General features: G+C 38.5%; 1 non-coding gene across 1 annotated transcript; it reads right to left on the bottom strand.

The window, feature by feature from the left end:
• Positions 1 to 11,826: 11,826 nt before the first annotated feature.
• LOC132224218 (U6 spliceosomal RNA) lies at positions 11,827 to 11,931 on the bottom strand. Its single transcript, XR_009450627.1, has one exon. It is a non-coding gene; the product is annotated as a U6 spliceosomal RNA (small nuclear RNA).
• Positions 11,932 to 12,498: the final 567 nt, after the last annotated feature.

Below are 12,498 nucleotides of genomic sequence, written 5' to 3'. Positions count from 1 at the left end.
TAAGCTTTAAAAATAGCATCTTTGTCTAAACAATGGGCACCACGTTGGCTGTTCATGCAGCATCTGCGGAGGGAGCTGAGTGTGCCGTGTTCTCTGCCATTCTCACACTTCTGCTGTAATCCAGCTGGGAGCAGCGCTCCCTGACTCAAACACATATGTGCCACGCATGTCAGCACTCAGCCATCCATTCTTGCTATTTAGTTAAAGAATAGCACATGGGTCAGGGAGGCAAATTACTCAAGAACTCAACTGTCCTTGGCTGGTTTAAACCTTAGAGCCATACAGAATTTGGCCTATTATAATATCTCCAGATTTCCCCCCAGTTTTTGTTAAAATAGCTTGAAATTATGTTGACAGCACATTGTGATACTACCCTGTTCCAGGTTCCTGAAGCCTTTTTAAAATTTTTTATTTATTTTTTTTAGTGTATCCTTGGGTAGTGTTTGTTCAGGCTGAACTAATAGTGTTTAGGATGGCTGTAAGAAAATTATTTTTCTCTGTCAAAGGCAATTGGCATTGCCTCAAAAATCCACTAAGGGACTCATAAATAAAATTCAAGATATTTTTTGTTTGAAAGGAAACACATACTGTTCACATAATATTTAAATTGAAAACATAACATTCTATTCAATAAAAACAACAAATAATAAAAATGTATACATTGGTTCTATATTATGGGCCAATTAGAAGATCCAGAGAAAAAAGGAAGAAATGTAAATAGGAAAAGAAAAAATTAAGAGGGGAGACCAGATGGAGACAGAGATTCAGGAAAGACCACACAAACACGGAAAAGTGAGGGAGAAAAGCTCAGACAAGTAGAGAGGATAAGCTTTAAAGAGTCACCACAAACCATGTGTTTTAACCTGTTGCCATTAAACAATAGAGCAGTGATGACGAACCTATGACACGCGTGTCAGAGGTGACAAAAAATTGCATAATTCAAATATTTGTCTCTTGCAATGGCCAGAGTTGGGTATCACTCGAGTAATATTATTACTCACGTTACTCATGATCAATAATGCAATTCTAAAACCGGATATAAACATGTACATGGTGTTGTGGTCCAGCCCCAGCAGGTCCAGGGGTTCCCAAAGGTGTGGACGGAGTCGGTGAAGAAGGAATGAAGGACACAGAGGCAGCGTTCAGTTGATCAGCATAGGGAGGTTCTCTAGCCAGGTTCTTCAGCCAAGTTCTGTGTTTTATTGTCTTGTTACATCTGTATTTATACCAGTTGATTTTAATCCTATCAATTTCTATTCCAAAGGTTAGGGAGTTTCTTATCTCCATTCCAGGGAGTAAAGATTATGTAGCTTAAGTGTGATTGTTCATAGTTAAAGTGATTAACTACCCGCCTGGCACTTAGTTAAGGGGTTTTATTCTCTCCCTAACTTCAGGGAAAAGTCCCCACCTGGGGAAACAACCTTTCTCAGAGAGGTGACCTTGGTTAAAACACATAGCGCTAAGTAGAGGAGCAAACATATTAAGAACAGTATGCCATATACGCCAGGTCCCTTGAAACATATGCTGTGCAGATGTTTCTTCCCTGCAGCGACTGTGTCAAGCAGCAAGGATGGACCGGCTTCCGGCAACATCGGTATTGCGTAGCAAAGATACATAGTGAAAACATCCAAGATACATTGTTCCAATATTGACATTAATATAAAAAGGTTAAGAATTGCACTATAAAGAGATTAATCTTTACTCATGACATTTTATTTTTACTCAAGTGACAAAATGCCCATTTCTGGAAATGGCCTCGTTATTGTCAACATGTGCCTCGGCTAAGCTTCCCGTGCGTTCGGGTGCATTTGGCAAACGGACACACTTGATCGCCGTGTTCGTTAGGAGACAGGAGTGGGAGGGTTAGAAGAAAAAGATATACAGTGCAACAGTGCTCGACCAGACATTCTGCGTGTCGGATAATTGATTACAGCACCATATATTTGTTGGTTATACATACTATCTTTGAATTGTTTGGCACCAGGAGTCAGTGCAACAACACTGCAAAAAGTTAATAGGTAAGAAACCTATCAACCTTTTATTTAAAAAGCCATGATTTATATTTACAGTGGGGCCTTGACTTTCGAGTTTAATTTGTTCCGAGACCGAGCTCATTAAGAAGCTCGTTAAGGAGCTCGTTAACTCAAATTACTCTGTCAACTCAATGCAAAAAATTGGCCGAGAGACAGCTGGTATCTCAAAAAACTCATTAGTCGGGACACTCGTAAGTCAAGGCCCCACTGTATTTATTTTTGTAGCCTTGTGATGGAGAATCAAAAAACTAAAAAGCAAGATTGAATGATAAAGGAAGTGGAAGTAGCAGCAGCCGACCCTTTCAAGACATATGGACCGAGATGTACGGGATTGTCTACAGAAACAACAGATCATTGTGCGTACTGTGTAATGAAATGGTAGTAAGCAGAATGTGGAATGTAAAGAGACATTTTGAAACTAATCATTGTCAGCTCTTGAAAAAAAAGTATCAATGAAAGGAAGAAATACATTTCTAGGCAGCTACACCTCTATAAAAGTCAATCAAATTCCATCATTAAATTTGTAAGATGCTCTACAAATTTAACATAAGCAAGTTACTGTATTGCTCACTCCATAGCTCAGCATGGAAAAGCCCTCAGTGACGAGAATTTATTAAGGAAACATTTCTAAGATGGGCACCAGCTCTATTTCACGATATGAAAAATAAAGTTGATATTATTAAAAGAATTTCTGAGTTACCGCTCAGTAGAAATACTATCAAAGACAGAATAATAGATCTTAACAAAAATGTACAACATCAATTAAAAAAAGACTTAAATAGTTGTAAATATTTTTCAATTTCTCTTGGTGAAACTACTGATGTCACATCAAATGCTCGGTTGGCCATTATTGCTAGATATTCTGATGGTCTCACAATGAGAGAAGAGTTGATAAAGTTAGAATCAGTGCCAATAACTACATCAGGAAATGAAATATGTAAGGTTGTTATAAAAACATTCAGTGACCTAAACATTGATATCTCTAAAATTGTGTCAGTTATGACAGATGGGGCACCAAATATGGTGGGGAAAAATGTGGGATTCCTGAAATTGTTTATGGAAGCGATTAGACATCCACTTGTACCTTTTCATTGCATTATCCGTCAGGAGGTGTTGTGTGCCAAATCGGGATTCTCAGAATTGAATGATTTAATGTCAGTTGTAACAAAAATTGTGAATTTTATAGCTTCTCGACCCCTTCACAAGCGAGAATTTTCTGCACTTTTATAGGAAGTTGATTCAACCTACAGTGGACTACTGATGTTCAATAATGTGAGATGGCTAAGTCGAGGTAAAGTACTTGAGTGATTTGTGGAGTGCTTTGAAGAAATTACGGTATTTATTGAGAATAAGGATCTGGCAAACTTTCCTCAGATCAATGATCATAAGTGGGTCAGCAATTTGATGTTTTTTACAGATCTCTCTGTTCATATAAATGAACTGAACTCAAAATTACAAGGTTTTGGCAAAAATATTGACGTTATGTTTGGATACATCAAATCTTTTGAAAGTAAACTTAAAATTTGCAAGCGAGATATTGAAACTAAAACTTATAAGTTTTTTCCTCGGATAAAAAAGTATTTTGAGAAAGCCACTACAACGAGTGTAATGGAGTCCATACTTATGTACCAGAATATAGTAAACTCGTTATTTGAACAGTTCAGCGAAAGATTCGACCAATTTAGAAGCCTAGAACAGACCATTAAAATAATTAAGTATCCGGATGTAGTTGTTTACAGTACTTTGGAATTAAAGGATTTCCAATGGATGCAAATTGACGATTTAGAGATGCAACTTGCAGATTTTCAAGGTAGCATTTGGACTCATGTGTTTGTCGACTTAAAGTCGAAACTTGAAAATCTGGAACGAAATCGTTTGAATAATGAAGAAGAGTGCAACTACGAACAAGAAATTTTGAGTGCTTGGAACAGAGTACCTGACACTTTTAGCAACATAAAAAATATAGCGATGGCTTTGCTAACAATTTTTTCATCAACATATTTTTGTGAGACTTTGTTCTCAGCATTAAATAATATTAAAACGAACAAAAGAAACCGGCTAACAGGTGAAGTTAGTGGTGCTTGCTTGGCCTTGAAGTGCACCAAGTATGAACCTGCAATCGAAGAATTAGCAGACAAACTTCAGCACCAAAAAAGCCACTAATTTCTAGTTTTTGTACCATTGGATTATCATTGTTTTTATTTTTTTTTTCCTAAATGTACATTGTTTTTCTGTTTTTGTTCATTTTATACATATTTTTGGTTGATTTTTCTTTGTTAAATGGCATTTAAATATATAAAATAAATATAAAAAATATAAATCTTTTTTTTTTGCTATGGTTGCAAATACCAAAAAAAAAAAAAAAATTATGAATATTTCTATATGTGAAATGGCACCAGAGTTAAGTTAGGGTTTTTCAAAATTTTGGCACGCCAAGCTCAAAAGGTTCGCCATCACTGCAATAGAGCATACATAGGCTCATTTCAAATAGGAGTTTGAAAGGGAAAAAGAGTGTGTCTTTATAACAACACTTCCCATAAACCTGAGGATAGATCATGGAAAAGTGAGAGGAAACCCTCAATGGAACACAGTGATTCTGGCTGAGCCGGGCCCTCCCTGTCCAGCAGCCCCTCCCACTTCTCCCAGCTTGTGGGGGGGGGGGGGGGGGAGGGTGTTCCAGGAGCCCAGCCCCTCCCCTCTGCAGATGTCCGTGCAGCTGTGGGAGGTAAGGCAGCTCATACTGACTTGCTGGAATCAATTAAATTTGCAGAAATCCTGCAAACCAGTTGCTAAACACAACCATTATTTAAATTTTACTGACATCAATGCACAGTTAAATAAACTATATTAAAGTCCCTGGTAATAGATATTCGAAATGCAAATAGATATTCGAAATGCAACGTTTCCTAGTTATTTTCCTACCTTTCATTTGACCTATGCTCTTATGTGTATTCACATTTTTTGTGCCTGTACGCTGGGAGTATTACAACGGTGTGCACATCTCTTTCCTGCATGGAGGGATCATGTTGGGAGGTTGAAATCAGCCATGTGGGAGTACTCATGACATGAAACGAGCAAATGCTACAAACCGGGGCTTGTTGTTTCTCAGAGGACTGGATGTTGAACATTGACCAGCACTCCCCTGGAGCGAGGGAGTGTCAGACGCTATTGTCAGACTTCTCAGGGAAAAACGAAGTCCTGTGACCACTGGAATGCAATGGAACGGTCAAATGTATATTCGAACAACTACTGAGTATGAGCATAAATGTTTTACTCTGTCACAAATGTGAATGTTGCTATTTGTATAAAGATAAAACTAAAGAGTAAAAGGAAAAGACCCGAGTTACCTGTCCCAGGTGTGCACTGATGGCTTTTCCACGGCCGGCTGCATCATGTTGGCCGCTGTCCCTCTGGTCAGAATAAGTCACACTGCCAACCAACCCCAGAGTGAGCACAGGTTAGATGGGAACACCTTGGGACTATTTTGAAAATCAACCCACCACCAAATCAAACCAGAAGTACTAACATCTTGGTGTTTCTTCTATAGCATTTCTCCAATACCCTCCATCTGTGGGATGATAAAGCTGTAAACTTTAAAAACATCTCAGAAGGGGTTGGGGCAGGAAAAGGTTAACCAAAAAACTTACATGGTATACATGCATTTCCCAAGGACACAGACAATAGAGAGGTGAAGGCCTGGAGTGGGGTGGAGCCTGGTGGAGAGGGGCACAGCGGAGGGGAAAATGGGGGAAATCTGTAATACTCTCAATGATAAAAAGTATTTTTTTAAAAAGCAAACCAACAGTAGAAATCAATGTGCGGCTCTTGTGTGTGTTAGAGAGATGATTTCTGAAAATAAGAAAACTACAAAGAATGTCAATTAAAAACAGGCACTATAAGTGCGCCAGCTGGTGGCTCAGTTGGTTGGAGTATTCTCCTGTGCACCAAAGGGTTGCTGGTTCAATCCCCGATCCGGGCATGTACAGGAGGCAACCAATTGATGTCTCTCTCTCTCTCTCTCTCTCTCTCTCTCTCTCTCTCTCTCTCTCATATCTTTGGATGAAGACATTTTTTAAAAGGCACTACAAGATAATTAGGCTCATTTTGCCAACTACATACAGGGTGTCCCGTAACAGCTGAGAGCTCAACTTTGAAAATGAAATGTATTATGATGAGCACTGCCTTTATAATTATTCAAAGTATATGTATATATTTGGGTGGGGAGACACCCTATATAGCAGCCATTCTACTTTTTAGGCACATACTATCTTACCATTCAATTTTTCTTCTTTCTTACTTACTACCTAAGTATATCTCTGTAAAGTTACCATTGACTAGATAGACAAAGGGATAATTGGTGGTTTTCCTGACATATAAAATATTGTTACTCACTTTATTTTGATAGGATCTAAACAAACTCTCAAAGAGTATTTTTCTTTCTTAAAAACTTAAAAACACTGAACCCATTAGTTTTGTACATACGTACCTCATAAGACTTGGGCCTATGAGAAAGCAACCACCAGCCTATACGATGTAATTTAAGGGGTAGCAGGAAAAGCCCTTTGCTGCCCCAATATTCCCACACTTCCCTGAAACACAGGGTACATGTTTAACCATTTTAAGTGTACCTTTTATGAATGAGAATTTTGCTGCTTAATATCTATCTTGGCTAAATTCAAGCCCAACAAAATGTACAAGCTATGCACTTGGGGTGGAGCAAAAAGATCAGTAGCAGAAGCAGAGAGAAAAACTTTGAAAAGGGATATAAAGAGATTTTTTTTGTAAAGCAACCTTTGATTATTTTAAAATTTAGCTGAAGTTAAGTTAATAATTATCTGCCGAGTCTGTTGAGTGATGCGAATTTTCCTGGGTGTAGCTTGAAGCCTGTGTTACCTCCGTGTGCCCTGTGGATGACTCCCCCAGGGGGGCTGCCAGAAAGCATGCTTTGGTTCTCCAGTGGCTGCAGTTTGGTCTCCGTTGTGTTTTAAGGCACTGCAAGGGCATGGTGGGGGGTTCCCTTTGTGCTTTGGGCATTGCAAGAAGAGCGGGTATTTATTGCATTCTCAATGGAGGGGCTGAAGGGAGTAGCTGCAGCTCCTATTCCAGGATTGCCTCTGTGCCCACAAAACCTTCTACCCCCACCCCAGCACTCCTTTCAAAATAAATATTACAAGTTGGGGACTATATTTCGTTTTCTCTACATTCTTGAATTCTCTTCTGATTTCTCAAAATCTAAATATAATGACCCTACCCTACCTTTAGTCAATTTCCCAAGTTTCGATCATTTAAAAGAGCTACTTTAAATGTGGTTAGAGAGCCTGCCATGCAGCTAAATTGTGGGTGGATTACCGGTCAAGGGCACATTTGTGGGTTGCAGGTTGACCTCCCACCCCCTAGTACATGTGGGAGGCAACCAATAGATGTTTTCGTTGTTTTGTTAATCTTCACCTGAGGATATCTTTTCCATTGATTTTTAAAGAGAGTGGAAGGGAGGGGGCAGAGGGAGACACACACACACACACACACACACACACACACACACACACGATGTGAGAGCACATGGCCTTGACAGGTCCACTGAGACCCTTCAGTGTGCGGGTGGGCAGTCTAAATGCTGAGCCACGCCGGCCAGGGCCCAACTGATGTGTTTCACCTCTCTCTCTCTCTCTCTCTCTCTCTCTCTCTCTCTCTCTCTATCTCTCACTTTCTCTCTCTCTCTCTCCATCTCTCCCACCCCCCTCTCTCCTTCTCCTGCTCCTTCCCTTCCACTCTCTAAAAATCAATGATAAAAATATCCTCTGGTGAGGATTAATAAATAAATAAATATAACAAAATAAAAGAACTACTTTATTCCACAAACTAATTGCATTTTCTGCTTTCCCATCGGAAAAAATGAAATCTTAGGTTTCTGATGCAACTGATCTTTATTTTTAAAGACTAAGGCTAAAAAGTCCTTTCCTTAATAATGTCATCTATGTCATTTCGCTCCCTACTAAGAAAGGAAACAATTTTCTGGGTCATTATAATTAAACAAGGAATAATCTGACTTATCTTTTAACTACTTGTGAGGAAGGGCTGCTCCTAAGTAAAAAATGAGCAAGAATTACAAAGACAATAACTGGCATACCTAAGATAAGAACTTTCAGGAACTTTATGAGCAAACATTTGGTTATAATTAATATAAAAATATAAATACATCACTGATGGGAATGGAAAATGATACAAGTGCTTTGGAAAACAGTTTGGCAGTTTCATAAAAACTTAAACATACACTTACCATATAACCCAGCCATTTCCCTCCTAGATGTCCACCCAACAGGAATGAAAACATATGTCTGTCCAGAGACTTGCACACTAATACTCATAGCAGCATTATTCATGGAAAGCAAAAAGCTGGAAACACTCCAAAAGTCCATCAGCTAGTGAATGGACAAATTGTGGTACATCCATACAATACACCAATAAAAAGGGGAGAACTGCTGATTCATTCCATAGCACCAGTGAACCTCAAAAGCATTTGTGCTTCATGACAGAAACCAGACACATAAGACTACATAGTATGTAATTCCGTTAATGTGAAATTTATAGAAGGACTGAAACGATAGAGACAGAGCACAGATCAGAGGCTGCCGGGGGCCGAGATGGGAGTGGGGATGTGTAATCTGCAGGCGGGCATGAAAGAAGCTTTAGGGGTGATGGCTGTGTCCTAAAACTGGATTATGGTGATGTTTGCACAACTGTACAAATTCACTAAAACTCACCTAGCTTCCACTTAAAATGTGTGAATTTATACCAAATAAAATATACATGAAGAATTCTGTTTTTTAAAAGAACATATGTAATAGCAGGAAAGAAATCTCTGATGATGTATTTATCTTTACAAAAAGAGACACAGGAAGAATCAACCAGAAACCTTAAAGGTGATTACCTGGGAGAGGAATGTGGCGTGGCGGTAAGGGCTGGGAGGGAGGGGCATCTGTGTGAATATAAAACGGAGAACAAAACGAAACAAATCAGTCCAATGAGCTGTGGAACAACATAAAAGGACAATAGAATAAGAGAGACGTAGTCTGAACACTGTGTGAGTACAGTATTTGACATTATGTGCCCCAGTCTGTGGTGCAGTGACAGGACACGAAGGAGATTACACATTCTGAACGCATCTCACTAGGTTTGTTTGGTGCGGAGGCAATCATGAAGCAATTCTGAAACTATTGTGGATGTGTTATGCAATTGAACAAATAAATAAATGTATTGTTTGGGGATCTAAGTTTTTCACTGATACACACACACACACACACACACATGCAAAAGGAAACACACATGCAAATATGGAATAGGAGTAGGCAAGAAAAAATCCCTGTGGGGATGGACGGAAATTGAAATGATTGCTGTGAATTCTTGATGTCTAAAATATGTTCACATGTATATGCATTTATCTATGTATATGCTTATATGTCTATGCATATTTGCATGTATGTATGTATATGCATAAATAGCCATTGATTTTCTAGTTCACACAACTGAAAGGTACAAGAAGTAAAGATGCCCCAGGAGCAATGAACATACCTCATACACAGACCCTGATTTTAATACCTTTCCCCTTATAATGGCTGAACTTAGGTCTGGCGCTGGTAGGTACAAGAAAAGCCTGGAAAATCTTTTGATGCCAGATGATAAGGAAGTGCTCAGCGTGACAGACAGGGAGAGTCACATATCACAGGGACACCAGAGCCAGCTTGTAGGGGCTCCACAGGCCAAATCTGGGACAAGTTGAACACCAAAATAATTAAACACAGTAGTGAATTTTAAATAACTGAAAAAAATAGATATTCATGTGTCCATACCTAATGGACAAATATATTAGCAAATGGGAGGAACAGGAAGAGTTCCTATTTAAATAAAATACTAAGTGCCAAATGGTGAGTGTGAGGGAATCCTAGAGTGGGAAAATAATCATTTGCAACCATCATAGTAAAGATCAGTTCAGCAGAAATCATCAAAGGACGCTGAATCCGGCTGGAAATTTTGATTAGGAGCAGGATATTTGCATGTACTTAACGTGTCTCCCCACAGATTGTATATCGATTTATACTGCAAATATATTAAAGATATATAATATATATCATAACAAGAGATTAAGCAACTTGGTAAAATGTTTACAGTAGGTGAATCTGGGTAAACAGTTTAGAGAGTATTCTTAGTTGCACTCTTATTTATGTGGGTTTTCTATGTTTGGAATAATTTCCAAATAAAAAAGTTTAAAAATTGAAAAACACAAGACGGGAAACCATAAAAATCCTACAAAACTCCATAGGAAGCAAAATAGCAGATATATGTTGTAGCAATATCTTTACCGACACAGCTCCTAGGGCAGTGGAGACTAAGGAGAAAATAAACAAATGGGACTACATCAAAATTAAAAGCTTCTGCACAGCAAAAGAAACCATCAACAAAACAACAAGAAAGCCCACTGCATGGGAGAACCTATTTGCCAATGTTATCACCGATAAGGGCTTAATCTCCAACATTTACAGGGAACTCATACAACTTAACAAAAGGAAGATAAACGATGCGATCAAAAAATGGGCAAAGGACCTAAGTAGACACTTTTTGAAAGAGGACGTACAGAAGGCCGAGAGACATATGAAAATATGCTCAAAGTCACTAATTATCCAAGAGATGCAAATCAAAACAACAATGAGGTAACATCTTATTCCTGTCAGAATGACTATCATCAACAAACGACAAGTGCTGGGGAAGATGTAGAGAAAAAGGAACCCTCGTTCACTGCTGGTGGGAATGCAGACTGGGGCAGCCACTGTGGAAAACAGTATGGAGTTAAAAACACCAACCAGAAAGGATATATGCACCCCTATGTTCATAGCAGCACAATTTACAATAGCTAAGATTTGGAAACAGCCTAAGTGCACATCAGCAGATGAGTGTATTAAAAAACGGTGGTACATCTACACAATGGAATACTATGCCTCTATAAAAAAGAAGGAACTTTTACCATTTGCAACAGCATGGATGGAACTGGAGAGCATTATGCTAAGCAAAATAAGCCAGTCGGAAAAAAATAAATATAAGATGATCTCACTCATATGTGGGATATAATGATCAACACAATTTGGTGAACAAAAATAGATCCAGAGACAAATGGCAGGGGAGGTGGGGGCAGGTGGGGGGCAGTTAGAGAGCAAGCAAAGGACTTGTATGCATGCATATTAGCATAACCAATGGACACAGACACTGGGGCGTGGGGGCTTGCCAGGGGTGGGAATGGCTGTGGGTGGGGGAGGTCAATCGGGGAAAAAGGAGACATATGTAAAACTTTAGACAATAAAAAAAGAATCATGAAAAAAAATTGAAGAAACAGCCCGGCCAGTGTGGTTCAGTGGTTGAACATCAACCTATAAACCAGGAGGGTGCAGTTCAATTTCCGGTCAGGGCACATCCTTGGGTTTCCGGCCCCATCGCCAGTGGGGGGAGTGCAGGACTCAGCAGATCAATGATTTCGCTCATCATTGATGTTTCTATCTCTCTCTCTCCCTCTCCCTTCCTCTCTGAAATCAATATGAATATTTTTAAAAATAAAAATTGAAGAAACAATAACTTGAAAGCAGCCCTTCACCCTTAACTCCTCTTCTCAGGAATAGGTCAATGTTAACAGTTTTGTGTGTATATTTCTGGAGGATTTCTATACATTTTTTATTGTGGTCAAATATATATAACATAAAATTTACTATTTCAACCATTTTTAAGTGTCCAGTTCAGCGCATTAAGTACATAAAAAGTGGAATGCTTCTGCGTTTCATGTTGTCCTTGTGCAGGGACCATGCTAATCTTTTCGGCATCAATCCAATTGCCATAGATGTGCTGCCACAGCAGGCACTCAATAAATTTTTTAAAGTACATAGTCCAATAATATAAATGTAATCATATGGTATCAAAAAGGGAAAAGAAAAAAAAAATGAAGGTGAAAGATGGACTTCCCTAGTCAAACAAAGACAAAGGATCTGTGTGACCAGTAGAACTACAGGCATGTTTAAGAAAGCTCTTCGAGCCAAAGAAAAATAATAACAGATGGAAATTTCAATCTACACAAAGGAATAGAAAACACCAGAAATGGTAATTTCTTTAGAAGACGTTTGATTATTTAAAGTGAACATAATAAATTATGTGGGGTTTATAACATATGTAGAAGTAAAATATATGACAATAATTACACAAAGGACAAGAAGGGAAAAATGAAAGTGCATTGTTGTAAGGTTCTTACATGTCACATGAAATGACATAAAATTATTTAAAAGCAAACTATGATTAGTTATGATTAGTTAAATATTGTAAATATTTTACAAAGTATAGTTAGTAAGCTAATAGTGGAGATAAAATGGAATCATAAAAAGATTAGATTACTACAAATGAATACATGAACAAACAGCAAGTAGAACAAAGAATA

This window comes from Myotis daubentonii, chromosome 1 (genome assembly GCF_963259705.1).
Source record: "Myotis daubentonii chromosome 1, mMyoDau2.1, whole genome shotgun sequence".
Taxonomy (NCBI): domain Eukaryota; kingdom Metazoa; phylum Chordata; class Mammalia; order Chiroptera; family Vespertilionidae; genus Myotis; species Myotis daubentonii.
The sequence above is the reverse complement of the archived record's forward strand: the minus strand, read 5'-3'. Positions and strand labels throughout refer to the sequence as shown.